This window comes from Solanum verrucosum, unplaced genomic scaffold, assembly GCF_900185275.1.
Source record: "Solanum verrucosum unplaced genomic scaffold, falcon-dt-bn FXZP01000009.1, whole genome shotgun sequence".
Taxonomy (NCBI): domain Eukaryota; kingdom Viridiplantae; phylum Streptophyta; class Magnoliopsida; order Solanales; family Solanaceae; genus Solanum; species Solanum verrucosum.
Window position 1 is genome coordinate 355,783 of NW_026020231.1, and position 16,043 is coordinate 371,825.

Below are 16,043 nucleotides of genomic sequence, written 5' to 3' on the forward strand. Positions count from 1 at the left end.
GCACATGCCTAATATTTTAGTATTTTTATTTTATTTTAATTTATGTGATTATATGTAGAATTTAGAAAGTTGAATAAATTTAATATGACTTTTAGATATATAAGTGGTTAATTACTTTTTCTTTGCGAAAATTTATTGTGAAGAGGTTCATTAAGATGTCTATAATTAAAGTATTTTTTGTCATCAATTGTTAATTTTTTACTCAAAGTAGTTATAAGATATAAACAAATATTACCGACATTCAAAATAATCTCTCTATACATATAAATGAGAATCTTAGACATGCTTATGTGGCATGCTTCTAAGAGCTAGAAAATTATTTATCTTTTTTGTGGTGTTTTTTGGCCATTTTTCAAATTTTAAAATACAAAAAATTCACCTAAATATTAAAGATAGTCACATTTAATTCTTACTTTATCAATAGTCATATTTAATTTATTTTATCATTAATGTTATTATTTTTATTCCTTAATATTTCTCATTTTCTTCTTTTACTATTTTAATTTCTTCCCTAATGATATTTATATCATTTCTTTAAATCACTTTTTCTCCTTTTTAGTTCTTTTTATATTTTAATTCTATATAATATAAAGTTTTTTTTTAAAAAAAATAATAATTACGATTTTGTAACCCAAATATCATCATTTATGACATTTATAACATTTCCCTAAGTCACTTCACTTTCTTTCTTTATTCTTTTTTTTTATTTATTCAATTCAAGAAATTTACATCTCTATTTAGTATAAAGGTCGTTCTTTTATCTTTTTAATTTATGTTTTTCCCTCTTTATTTACTTTTAAAGTTTCACCTCCATAACTTATATCTATTAAACTTCTATTCTTAATAGTATAATTAATTTCATGACTTCTAAGTTTTCATATTCATAACCCCCAATTATTAAATTATAAAATTTAAGATACTTTATGATATTTCTCCATTTTTGTCAATATAAATTCACAAGTTTTTTTTCTCATGAAATTTCAACTCAAGATTATTTTTTATATTTCATTGTTTTTTTTTAGTATTTTTCTATTATCAAATCCATGTGTTAACTTGACACGATGAAGAAGACTCTTGAATATTGATTAATTTGACAAAAAAGGTGTCGGTCAAGAGCTCGAAAAAGTGGATACTTATTTTGTATTCTTATTTTTATCTATTTTCTTATGATAAGATTCTAAGGAAGATGTATGTGTGTATGTCTGTGTTTTCTCCATGTAACTTCTTTAGTTTGAATTTGTATAATTTTTCATTATTGCAAGAAGTTTGTATTTTTGTTTAGATGTAAATTAGCTATTGTAACTTTGTGTGTAATAATACTAACTACTAACCAATGTTCAACAATATTATAGTACAAAAAATTATTTATGTTTTAAATTTCTTAAAGATTCCTAATTTTTTTCCATATAAAATCATAATTTTTTATTTCATGAAACTCCTACTCAAGATTATCCTTTTTATTTCATATTTGAAGTCCTGTTTTTCATGGTTTGATATTGTAATACAGATAGACTCAACAAAAAGGATTCTTAGATGTTGATCAGTTAGTCAGAGGGAATGTTTGTTATGTCGTAATTTGACTGTATTTTAGAAAAATCACTTTTTGAAATGTTCTAAGTATAAAACAATTTGAGAAAAATACTTAGAAAGAGTCGCCACTTAATTTTTTTTAAAGAAATTAAGAAAACTTATAATTTTCAAAGATTTAAACAGAAAAAATCATTTGAAAATACCAAAGGGGGTTCGGGGTTCAATTTACACTTCGAGAAGGGTTTAAGCATTCGAAGTGCCCGCTAACATGCGGTTGACCTGCGACTTGACTAAATATATTTGACTATTTTTTAGGAAAATAACGATTTAACATAAGAAGAATAACTTACAATTTTGGTTAACTTAAAACAAAGTTAAATAAATGACACATTTTATTTTATTTTATTTTTAGAGAAAAGGGATCCAAAATGAAATATTTTACTTGAGACACAAGTGAATAGAATTTTATTAAAAAAACTAGATTAATTAGGACTTACTTGACTCATTTTCTAAAATAATAATTTGATCCAAATTGATTAATTTAAGCATGAAACCATTTTAATTAATTGAAGAATTAAAGTTTCGACTAACCTTTTCGAGGAAAATGACTAATTAGAAAGAGAACATTTTTTAGTTCATTTGAGAAAAATACTTTTAACTTAAAATCACTTTAAAATAAAAATGTGATCGAGTGAAGCGGCTTTAAAACATATATTTTTTAAGAACAAAGATTTAACTTAATTAAAATACAAAATTCGACCAATATTTAATTAATAAAATAAATGACCTTAACACAAAAAAAATAAATTCAAAGCAAATCAACACAAAGAAAGTAACTCGTCTTTTGGGGAATCTAATTAAGTTAATTAAAAAAAATATAAAGTTAGAGTTAAACAACAAACGATAAATAATCACAATTAAATAATTAAAGAGTAAGGGAGAAATTGAATTTGGGCCCTTTTGGGCCAAATTCGCTGAAAATTTTGGCCTTTAAACCAATCCCGTTTTTGTATACACAGGCTGTATATCAGTGTATATCGGATGTATATAGCCCATTTATTCACTTTCCGAGACCTGTACGTCAACTCCAAAGACTTGCCCTTCGATTTTTCAAGATTGATTGACTCGGTAAATAACTTTTGGGCCTCCGTGGCCCGGTTCGAAATGAGAAGGAGATGGATTTGAGTCCAACTTGGACTCCAACGAGAGAGTGAGCATGTGTAAAAGAGAGAAAAGAAAAGAATAAGTAGACATCTTATACAAGTAATTATGTCTAAATAACAATATGCTTTGCTATTAGACAAGATAGACATCCATAATTCCCAACATATTAACAAACAAGTAAATGAGAACTCTTGATTTGAAATGGACACAAAACTTATCTTCATTTAAACTAAAGAAAAGACTAATGGAGAACTCTAAGGTATCATGTTATGATATACAAATAGAGATAACAGTTGCATATAATGGGAAAAAAAAAAAACTAAAGAAGATTGGTGAAAAAATTTCCAAAGAAGAGTATAGTTAAAACAATGTATCGACACAATTTAATGAGATAAAATTCATCCAGAACAATGGGACAGAATTAGAAGGCTGCTGTTGTCAAACCAAAAGTTTCAACGAAATAAGTATCTAAAGGAAACTATAGTCCAGATTATGAAAGAAAGCTAAAATCAAACCGAGTCATTTCATGCTCAAATTATAAGTCGAAAGCTTCCACAACATATAAAGAAATGAGGTTTACAAACTTTTGAATTCAACTTAGTCACATTTTAATTGAACTGAACGAAATTGATTAACATAGATACGGTATTCACTTAATAGCACGGGTTAAAGGAAAAGGGAGGATGAAAGATCATTGCCATATAGAACAGTTTAGAAAAAAAAAAAAGCAATAACACAAAGCCACTATTTTATGCACATTAATCACGACAAATAAAGTGTGGGGGAGCAGCGAGGAAACTAGTTAAATAGAGGAAATGATACTTTTGTCAAATACGAAACAACAATCTTCCCAAAAGGGCAGAAATCTCAACCAAAAGAATAATTCGAGTTCACCCTACATTTAAATTGGAGAGCTTTTTCATATCAACAAGTTCTAAGTCTAAATTATTTCAATAGAGTGGAAATTGTAGCCTACTATATTCAACAACCAAGCCAATACATTATATTAAGACGGAAGTTGGAGGCATAAGAATATTAACAAAATAATTGGCTACAAACAGAGAAAGCTATACTTGAATAGTAAATCAGATTTTTTGCTTTAACTTTACTCAAAATACTTAAAGAGATCACATAAGAGACCAATATGCTATCACACATATGTTAGAAGCACTAAACCATTAATCCCAAAACCATACTAAGCATAAAATCAATCTAAGATGGCATAACGAGTAGTTGAAATTCAAATGGATATGAAAGGAAAACTTTGGACAGCCTACAAGCTTAAGAAAATAACAAACCACAAGAGTATATGCAGAAACCAGGAACAAGATTAACTCTTAAGTTGAATACATGCACACTTTCGAATTAAAACTAAGAAGATTCACAGATTTAGAACTCATTTCGAAGCAACACCCACTGAAATAGACTCGAAACTATGCCTAGACAAGTTACCAGCAACTTAGAACTTGAACCAATGTCGACTATGAAGAAGCGCAAACATGGACACCATCATGTCAAAGAAGAAATACTAAAAAAAAAAACAACTCTATAAACAGTAGCTTTATACAGAGAAATCGCACCAATGCACTTGACATTTCTTAGATGCATAAACACGAATTCAGACGCCTATCATCGAACAAATACGAGGGGTAAACCCAAGATAAACAATAATCTTTATGGATGATTCAAACGAGTAACCGGAACATAATCTAATAAGCTAAGTAGATTTGTGACTATACTAACAAAAGAAATAGAGGAACATTGTTCTAGATAATACTCGTAAACCAAATTCTAACCTATAGAGACATAAAACAAAACTAAGAACACATAAACAAAACACATAGAAGAACGACGAATTAGCAAAGCTAAGAAAGAATTTACCTCTTTTCGGGCAGTGAACTGAGACAAGACGAGCTGCGAACAGAGACTCTTCCACCGCGAAATTTTAATACTAACAGCAAATCAATAAATTTAGAACCAGCTACGAACAGAAGTTTTCTCGAAACCTAGGATCTAGGGAATCGTTTGAATTTTCTTTTTGTGTAAGACGACTATTGTTTCAGAACTAAGCTCTCAAAAACCGTCCCCTAATCACTGAGAGTAAGAGGGTTATTTATAGGGAAAGATCCGCTGGAAAATTCAAACAGAGATTTGAATTTCTACTGCTCTTGCGAAGCAACAGTGAAGGCTGTTGTGCAGGCCTGCGATTTCCGTGAAAAGGGGGGAAAAAGAGACGCGAGGGTGATGGATTAGGTTGCTAGGGTTATGGGTTTGCAGACGGGCGACGAGATTTTCGGATTTGTTGGATTTTTTACAGAGGGATGGGCACTCTGTTCTTAGCTTCTAAAGAAGAACAAGATGTGTACAGGGAGTCGTTTTGCTACTGTTATGCGTGTGGTATTGTTATTGTACGTAATGGTTTCTTTTTTCTTTTTTTTTTGGTTGAAATTTGGAAATTTGGAAAGGTGGGCTGCTAGTGGAATTGGGCCGGTTGAAGGGTAATGGAAAGAGGCCCAAATTTGATTTCTTAAAGGTTTTAAAGGAGGTAAAATAAAAATGACAAATCATAAAAAGAAATATAGCCAAATTGATTTTAATTTGCAAAAGGCTAAAACCTAAATGAGACGAATTAATATAATTAATTAACGAGTTTCTTAATATTAACAAAATTAAATAACTAATTTTAAAAAAAATATTAACTATTAATTAATTAAACTAATTGGCGAAATTTAAAGCAAAATTAAAACTTTTGAGACGATTTTCAAATAAAAATATACTAATTATATACATAACTATAAAAACATTTTAATTATTTTTTAAATTTTTTTATAAAATTGACAAAACTTACATAAAAAATAACTCGAAAATTATTTCGAATCTCATAAAAGCTAATTAATTCAAAATTATAGCCATCACTTTAAAATACACTAAAAAATATAAAATCTTCTGAGATGATCTTCGAATATGTATAGGATATACTTACTTCATACATAATTATATAAAACATATATATTATTTGAAATTATAAAAAGTGATAGACTATTTAGAAACTTGCAATATATATATATATATATATTTCTTTTTTTCTAAAAATTTATGAAACTAATTATTTTAAATCGTTTGAAATTGAAGAAACTCGATGATTAATCTATAATGTGGAGGTCCAAAATTGGGTGTCAACAACTGTCCCTCGTTTGACTCGGATCGATGAAAGAAATTCGAGGCAAATGAAATTGACGAATCCAATTTTGACCGACCACATCTTCATCTTCAGGAAAAGGATTTTGGTATGGACTTCAGGAATCATTGCCGAACCTCGGTATCAGGTTTCCAACATATCTCAAGCTAAATGAGAATTCAAGCCACTTGTAGTTCGATACGCTTAATTTGATGCACGATTATGAAAAAATTCAAAAGTTATCCCGATATCGAATTATGAAGAGACCGGAATGCTTGAGAATAAGATTTGAGAGAGGATGTCGGAATACAGCCGAGTTTTCGACATTGATCCCGCCTACATATCCTTAGACCTTAGGAATCAGGCTGTTTGTAGTTCGACTCAATTGGTTGAAAAGGAAATCTTTTATGCAAGATAACCTTTGGTTTCGGAGAAGCGACAAAATAAATTGAGTGTGAAAAAGAGGCTTGCAACCTCTTAGTCATGAGTGTGGCGCGCTTCACATCCATAATTAAGAACTTACACGGACATAATTTCCAAAGCTCTTGGTAAATTGTCACTCAGATTAGAAAATTGCTTCCGGTGAACCCGAAATTTTCCGGATGCAAAATAGGAACTGACCAATCTAAGAAAAACCCACATGCCTTCTGATAGGGGTGTGATTTGATTGTGGTGAAAGTTGTTCCTCTGCTCGCGTCCTAAGAGTTTGACACTCCTCTTTGGACTATGTCCCAGTTCGCTGCTAAGAAAAAGTTCCACGTTGTGCTACACCCTAATTGATGTCGTTCGCACCTGTGGTTTGTTTTGAGAATTCATCCTCTTGGATGCTCTCGACAAAGACTGAGATAAAACTCATTAGCATAAAAATGTCATTCAAATGAAGGGATAATGTCTTTTACCGTGTTGACACTGAATTGTTCTCCTTGAACATTTGACGTCAACTCTATCGGGTTTGACGTGAAGCAAATAAAGCTTGTGTCTCATATTTGCAATATAATCTTCAGTGTACTTTTCTTTTGATATCGAAGCAGTAATAGATTGATGTAATATGTTGGTGGTTCTCTTGATGGTCTGAATATGTAATGACCATTTGGCAATTTAAATATGAATGGCCTTCTCGGCGGTTTGCATATGAATGGCCCTCTCGGCAGTTTGAATATAAATGGCCCTCTCGGCAGTTTGAATATAAATGGCCCTCTCGGCAATTTAAATATAAATGGCCCTCTCGGCAATTTAAATATGAATGACCTTCTTGGCAATTTAATATGCAATGGCCCTCTCGGCATTTTGAATATGAATGGCCCTCTTAGGGTTTTGAACATGATGGCCCTCTCGGCGGTTTGAATATGCAATGGCCCTCTTGGCAATTTAAATATAAATGGCCCTCTCGGCAATTTAAATATGAATGGCCTTCTTGGCAATTTAATATGCAATGGCCCTTTCGGCATTTTGAATATGAATGGCCCTCTTGGGGTTTTGAACATGATGGCCCTCTCGGCGGTTTGAATATGCAATGGCCCTCTTGGCGGTTTGAATATGAATGGCCTTCTTGGCAATTTTAATATGAATGGCCTTCTCGGCAACTTGAATATGAATGGCCCTCTCGGCAATTTGAATATGAATGGCCTTCTCGGCAATTTGAATATGAATGGCCTTCTCGGCAACTTGAATATGAATAGCCTTCTCGGCAACTTGAATATGAATGGCCCTCTTGGGGTTTTGAACATGATGGCCCTCTCGGCGGTTTGAATATGAATGGCCTTCTCGGCAACTTGAATATGAATGGCCTTCTCGGCAACTTGAATATGAATGGCCCTCTCGGCAATTTGAATATGAATGGCCTTCTCGGCAATTTGAATATGAATGGCCTTCTCGGCAACTTGAATATGAATGGCCTTCTCGGCAACTTGAATATGAATGGCCCTCTTGGGGTTTTGAACATGATGGCCCTCTCGGCGGTTTGAATATGAAATGGCCCTCTTGGCGGTTTGAATATGAATGGCCTTCTTGGCAATTTTAATATGAATGGCCTTCTCGGCAACTTGAATATGAATGGCCCTCTCGGCAATTTGAATATGAATGGCCTTCTCGGCAATTTGAATATGAATGGCCTTCTCGGCAACTTGAATATGAATGGCCTTTTCGGCAACTTGAATATGAATTGCCCTCTTGGGGTTTTGAACATGATGGCCCTCTCGGCGGTTTGAATATGAATGGCCTTCTCGGCAACTTGAATATGAATGGCCTTCTCGGCAACTTGAATATGAATGGCCCTCTCGGCAATTTGAATATGAATGGCCTTCTCGGCAATTTGAATATGAATGGCCTTCTCGGCAACTTGAATATGAATGGCCTTCTCGGCAACTTGAATATGAATGGCCCTCTTGGGGTTTTGAACATGATGGCCCTCTCGGCGGTTTGAATATAAATGGCCTTCTCGGCAACTTGAATATGAATGGCCCTCTTGGCGGTTTGAATATGAATGGCCTTCTCGGCAATTTTAATATGAATGGCCTTCTCGGCAACTTGAATATGCAATGGCCCTCTTGGCGGTTTAAATATGCAATGGCCCTCTTGGCGGTTTGAATATGAATGGCCTTCTCGGCAATTTTAATATGAATGGCCTTCTCGGCAACTTGAATATGAATGGCCCTCTCAGCAATTTGAATATGAATTTGACTATGAACGTCGTCTTTCATCCATATTTGATATGATGATAGGTACTTTTTGATCATAACATAATTTCCATCGGTATCTCACAACTAATTGATATTTGCTGGATATGTTCTCCTGAACTGGTTGGTTGGTAAACATAGTTCATTTGATGATCTCATTATACCCTGCATCCACAAAAACATGTTAGTTTTGGAACACTGATCTGTGTTGAAATCGCCTTGCTCCTGGTCTCGTTATCTCTGCAACTTTGTCTGGTAGGTCCAATGCATTACAGTAGACAAAAGACAAGATCATATTAAAACATTTGCTAGGTATGAAGTTTTTGAAAAGTAGTTTTAAAGAAAATCTCTGCCAATTAATTGTCACGACATGCACGACACGAACAAAACCCTTTGTCTCAGATTGTGATATGACAGGTAGCTTGCTGGCAACTTAAAACCCTTTAAGAACACGTAAATTTGAGGCAATTAAAGTTGACTTCGAAGGTCCGAGTATCCTTGATGGAATTTTTGAGGTCCTTCTCAAAAATTCTGTCCCAGTTAGATGTTTCGAAAACAAATCTGATGATGTTTCAAAAAAAATTATACACTAATTAAATTATACTAGGAAAAAAATTTAATTTTTTTTAAAAAAATAAAATTCGAAAGACGTTGAAGCAAGCACGTCGATAAAGACATGCATGTTTCAGCGTGAAATCTTGAATTTAAAACTAAAAGTCATAGCTAAAAAGGATTCCATATTTTCGAAAAAATTATACACTAATTAAATTAAAGTAGAACAAAAGAAATAATTTTTTTGTCAAAAAATTTTCAAAAACACGCCGAAGGAGGCACGTCGATTTTAAAAGTCATAGCTAAAAAGGATTCTATAATTTCAAAAAAATTATACACTAATTAAATTAAAGTAGAACAAAAGAAATAAATTTTTAATTTTTTTCTTCAGAAACATGCTGAAGCAGGTACGTCGACGGAGAACTAAAAGTCAGAGCTAAAAAGGATTCTATAATTTAGAAAAAATTATGCAGTAATTAAATTAAAGTAGAACAAAAGAAATAATATTTTAAAATTTATCCGACACAAGCTGAAGCAGGCACATCGATTTTAAAAGTCTTAGCTAAAGAGGATTCCGTAATTTCGGAAAAATTATACACTAGTTGAATTAAAGTAGAACAAAAGAAATAATTTTTTAAATTTTTTTCTTCAGAAAGACGTTGAAGCAGGCACATCGACGGAGAGTGCATGCTTCAGCACTAACTGGTGTTAATCATTACTTACTAGAAAAATAGCCTATTAAGATAATACCCCAACTATTAAAGATCAAACGCTCCGCTAGGTCGGGTTTCCACCCCTCCTCTTAGTACTTTGTTTATAGCTTTTTTTAAGTTATGCAATAGAAGGGGGGGCTTGCGCTTGAATTGAAGTAGCGCCTTTGGAATATGAGTAGGGCTTCTAAGTGGCGCGTTCATGGAGGCAAACCGAAGGAAAAGCAAAAGGAAGGTTGAGTGATCTCTTATATAATAAGAGAATTAGAGAATACACTAATTAAATTAAAGTAGAATAAAAGAAATAATTTTTAAATTTTTTTCTCTTCAGAAAGACGGCACTAAATGTCTATATAAGAGAATTTTTTCTTCAGAAAGACGTGTCTCTTATATAATAAGAGAATTCATTATTTACTCTGATATAAATGTATGTTCTAAGCATGACCTAAATCGTGATTTTGCAGTTAACAAGATCGTCAAAGAAGTTGAAATATTTTTTTTCTAAACTTTGAATGACTTGTTTATTTTGTTTTTTCCAAAAACAACGGAAAGAAACAAAAAAAATAATTCAACAATTTGCAGAAAAAAATTTATTTTTCCTAGTTTTTGAACAACCATTGGAATAAAAAAGTTTTTTTGATCTATTTTCTTAATTGGAGAAAAAAAATTAGCCTAAGATAAAATTAACCCATTTTAAATAGCTCAGAGGTATATTTGATCATTTTCATTAATTTTTTGCTCAAACAACTGAGAGCTTGAATTTGATTTTTTTATTAACATGACGTTGTTATAAATAATATTTATTATTTACTTAAATATATTTTTAACATTGCTCAAACAAAGATATATTTCCAATGTGGTATGAACCTTTAGAATCTTGCACAGTTAAATAACTTGTCGTGGATTATCATTTATGATCTAATAATTTGAAATTTGGAAACAAGAATTAATGGTTGAATTAAAAAAAAAAAAAACCTTCTGACGCAAATATGTGAGAAAAAACGTTCAAGGAAAAAAAATTGAGGCAAATAATCCATCATCATACCATAATTAATGAATTTTTAAAGGAAGTGTGCTTTACGTATTAATTTCTTCGAAGTCCTTGTTAAGTAACCTATGATAGTGAGATTACATATGAACCACGCGGAATTCAAATAGTGTTGAAATAAAATAAAAATTATATTTAATTAAATTGTTGAATTGACTTAGTAGGCGTTTGGCCATGCGATATCATATCATGATATGGTGTTGTGAGATGGAATCAACGTTTAGACATGCGATTTTACGTTGATTCCATCTCATGATTCCATATCATGAGAGGTGATACCATATTCTCCAAAAACCATGATATGGAATTATATGGTGATTCCATATCATGATTTGAGATATTTTAATACAATAATTGATCCATGAGTTTATATTTTGTTAAAACAACCCCACATTTATATCTACTAACCATTTGTTTCATATGTAAATAAAATTTATAATCACATCATTACTTTTTAAAATTTATTATTCTCATCAATATAAAATTTATTATTACTTTAAATTTGGTGAATATAAATGATAAAGTAGAAATTCATTTGGTGAATATAAATAAGAACGAAGGGAGTAATACTTTTTTGATTTTCATTGGCGGTGCCGCACTTTCTTAATCTTAGTATTCGCAAAATGTTCGTTCACATGACTAAAGAATATCAAGTCCAATGGATTGAGGACTTGGGAAAAGTTTGATCAATTAGTTATTAATATTTAGTCAAGTGGACTAGTTATAATTTTTTTGATTAAATTTTATTAGAAGTGTTTTTGACTTAAACTTGTGGTAACTTTTTAAAATTTCATTATTCTATAATATTTAACTATTGACTTTTCTTGTAAATAGTTAGAAGTCAGTGATGTTTGTTAATTTTTATCTTAGTGTATTTAACTTCTAAGTTAATATTTACTCACTAATGTATGTTTTTTTTTACTTTATAGGTTATTTGTAAGAGTAGTTGAGAAATATGAGCATATCAAGTACAATTTATGTTCAATTTTTTTTATTAAATTAAAGTTTGATGAAACAATTACTTAAGTGGAGAACAAATAACTTTGTAATAATTTAGTATGCGATTGTATAATTTTTTGTTTATTTGATAAGATTGAATAAACAATTGGGGCTATTTTAATAGTTTTACAACTTATGAGATTTTTATGTTTATGAGAAAAATATACAACACAAAAATTTCATATCGCATGTCCAAACAAACCTTCAATTTCATCTCATGATACCATATCATAATTCCATATACTATGATGTTTTAGACTTCTAGTATTTATAAAGTTTTTTTATTAAATTTTTAGTTCAGCTCTATTGATTTAAGGACAAATTACTTAACTACACTCCTTTACTTACCTTAATATCCATTTATCCCTACTTATTTCAAAATTTTCAAAAATCCCTTATTTACCTATGTATCCCGCATGTATTCCGTGCACAACGTTATGTATCCCACTATGTGGAATGTATCAAACGCTATGTATCCCGTGCACAACGCTATGTATCCCGCATGTATTCCGTGCACAACGCTATGTATCCCGCTATGTGGAATGTATCAAACGTAATGTATCCCATGCACAACGCTATGTATTCCGCTATGTGGAATGTATCAAACCTAATGTATCCCGTGCACAACGCTATGTATCCCGCAAACATCATTTTTAAGGGATTTTTGGTAAATAGAAAACTAGAAGGGATAAGATGTTATTTAATACTTATAATATGTGGTTCCTATAATTTATACTTGATTTAAACTACTATCTTTTGTTTCTTCATCTAGTTATAGGAAAAACACTATTTTTACATTGAAATTTTTCATTAAAAAATGTTTATTTCCATATATATTTTGATTGAATCAGTGAGAAAAGAAAATAAAAATAAAGAACAAAGGAAGCTTCCTGATGTTTCGATTAGAATCTATTTTCTACCATACATTTTGTTAGTGAGATGGTTCGATCATGAGAAAAATAGTATTTTATAATATAAAAAGTTCGATAATTCGCAAAGTGAAGAAAACATTTGTTTCTAATATTGGAATAATTATAAAATGTACAAATTAAATCATTTTTTTAATAGTCGATGAATTGAAGTTTAATTATTTGTTGTGAAAGAGATATTAAAAAAGACCATAGACTACTACTTTTGACTGATTGTACTTGTATGTGTTTGTAATCTGAACCCTTTTACTTTATACTTTATCAACTGGACCTTTAAACTTATTAAAACATAATATTTGAAGTTTAATTATTTGTACTCGTATGCGTTTGTATTATGAACCATTTTACTCTATACTTTATCAACTGGACTCTCAAACTTATTAAAACACAATATTTGAAACCCTTTTGACCATTGACCATATCTATGTGGCATAAATTTTGTTGAGTTGGAAAATGTGTGAATACACTCGCTTTCAAGTGCATAAATACAAGGAAAATTACCTATATACACGCCCTTTTTTTCCATAATTCCCATTAATTCCCTACCATTTCTAAAATTTTCCAAAATCCCTTATTTTGAGCCCAACAACCAAAATTTCGAATACATATTTCACTTCCCAAACCCATGCTTATCACTTCCTTATTTCACTCCACAAACTCTCTCATTTTTTATTCCCATAATCCCTAACCAAACTCGTCGATTTTCATGGCCTAATTATGCGCCTTAAATTGGGCCAAATAACAACTTTGGTGATATCTTCTTTAGGCATGGCCAAGCAAGTGCTCCAAAAGCAAGACAGCTTTCTCTATCAAATCAATTTCTGATACGGTCCAAATGGACAACTTTTCACATGTTCTATGTTTCTTGGCTTCCCACTTCAATATAAATGGTGTTGTTACATAAACACTACATAATGTATCATTTACATTTATCTTCAATACTTTTTAAATTTTAAAAGGATATAAATAGTAATAAATTATCTTTTGTTGTGTATCAAGATTACCCATAATAATCTTGGTATATAAACATTAATGTACTATAACTAATACATATTAACGACTAATGTGTATCACACGTATCTGATACACATAATGAACATGATACATTTATACAAATTACTGTTAAATGCCCATTATTCATGAAGAATCTGAGATTAAAGAAGTCAAAGTCGAAGAAGGATGTATCTTCGACCTCTAAATCGATTGTGGAAAAAACGTACAAAAAAAAGAGAGAAAAAGAATGGATATGGATTATCACGTTCTATCGTTACCAAAAGTATGTATCCAATTAATATTGATGAATATTCAACTAGCGGGTTTCATGTTCAATACTTACGTACTTGATACATGAGTAATGCCTAATGTATCATTTATAATATATCAAGCTCTATAATGTATCTTCAATATTTTTAAATTTAGATAGTAATAAATCAATTTTTTTGTTGTATATCAAGATTACCAATAACAATCATGATATATAAACTATGATGTACTATAACTGATAAGACTAATGTGTATCACACGTATCAGATACACATTAATGACCATAATACATTTATACAATTTACTGCTAAATACTCATTATTCATAAAGAATTTGAGATTAGAGAAATCAAAGTCGAAGAAGGATGTATCTTCGACCTCTAAATCGATTGTGGAAAAAAGGTCCAAAAAAAGAGAAAAAAGAATGGATCTGGATTATCACGCCTATCGTTACCAAATGTATATAACCTCAATGTATCCAATTTATTTTGTTTCGTAATTTAGCGTTTTGATACAATGACTATGTTTTATGCAATGTATCATGTTTATATTGATTATACTTATATATAATCTAATGTTGCTGATACTTCGACTATTGAGTTTTATGCAATGTATCATGTTTATAGTTATTATATTGATACATAATCTATTGTTGCTAACACTTGGAAGGAACACATTACATATATGTCAAACTAGCAATGTATCAATTTTAATCAGTATGTATCATAACTTATATATCAATGTACAAATTCAAAAATGAAAAAACAGATGGTATACATAGCAAATTCAGACAATTGCACCAATTGATACATCAAAGTCTTGTATCTCACCAACGTTCTTATTTGTTGTATCAATATAGAGGGTAGACATAGCCAATCCAACCTCACGTTTCTTCACCTCAACGTATAACTGCACTCTCATATCATTCCTAATAATCAGTGAAGATGAATTACCTTCTATAATGTATCGGATCTCAATTTTTTTCCTCAATTCTTCAATATTCACCTCAATTACAATGACTGAAATTAGATTCACGAATGACTAAAATTTTTGAAATTAACCACTGTCACCAATTATGCAACAATTTCGAGAGATCAAAACATGTATTGAATGTTCAACATTTAGACATATACATGTAAGTCAATTTACTTTGTCTTGGCACCATCACTTTGTAGCTGATACTTGATACTGTCAAGATAAAAATGACTACATAATCTTTTCATTGTCACACAATTTGGTCTTTCTCCTGGTCTGAATTTTGATGGTGTCCCTTCTTCCTCCTTTTGCGTAAAGAAGGATGTGTTATTTGTAAGTTGCCCAGATGAATTATTTCTCTCCTTTTGCTCATAAATGGTATGCTTGCAAATTCCTAAGGTTTATACTATGCACAAAAAGTCGTGTTTTGATAAAGTTTTGAATCTTAGTGAAAAATTTATTTGACGAAGCAGGGAGAACGATGAACAGAGAATTAAAATTTTGAATTTTGAATTGGTGTGTTATGTTAGGATCTATGTTTCAGTGATTGACAGTAAGGGAGGAACTGAATAGCATAAATCATGGGATTGAATAAGGATTTTTTCATTTTCTTTTCCTTTTTAAGCGCCAACAACTGCACACATATATTGTATCAAAATTAATGTATCCGGATAACCAATTTATGTATCCGGATGACTGATATTTTAAGGGATTTTTAAAATAAATAAAAAAGAGTGGGGATAAGAATGTAATTTAGGTCTTACACTATGAGATTTATGTAAGTTATACAATATATTTTATTTTAAATATTTTTTTTTAAAAAAAAAAAAAACTTATTTCTTCATTAACCCACTCCACCGCACCCCAATTTCTCTTCTTCTCCAACACTCTTCCCACCCCTAATCCTAAACTTTCTTCTCTTGTTCTTCAACAAAATCACTCACCATACCCATTCTTTCTTTCTTCGAAATCACTCGTCATACATTTTTTCTTCTTCAACCTACTCTCATATTTGCAACAA

The 16,043-nt window shown here is 30.9% G+C and overlaps 2 protein-coding genes across 3 annotated transcripts in view; both read right to left on the bottom strand.

Moving 5' to 3' along the window:
- Nucleotides 1–16,043, bottom strand: part of LOC125832105 (rac-like GTP-binding protein 3) — a 235,728-nt gene that overhangs the window by 203,501 nt on the left and 16,184 nt on the right. The window lies entirely within an intron of this gene.
- The window catches only part of LOC125832090 (serine/threonine-protein kinase STY13-like), a 111,560-nt gene that overhangs the window by 85,441 nt on the left and 10,076 nt on the right, over nucleotides 1–16,043 (bottom strand). The window contains exon 1 of one of the 2 annotated variants that reach the window (XM_049511228.1): nucleotides 15,886–15,891. The exons of the other annotated variant lie outside the window; for it this stretch is intronic. The gene's annotated coding sequence lies outside the window, so the exon portion shown is untranslated. Of the gene's footprint in view, nucleotides 1–15,885; nucleotides 15,892–16,043 lie in introns of those variants that run through there. 2 annotated transcript variants of the gene reach the window in all.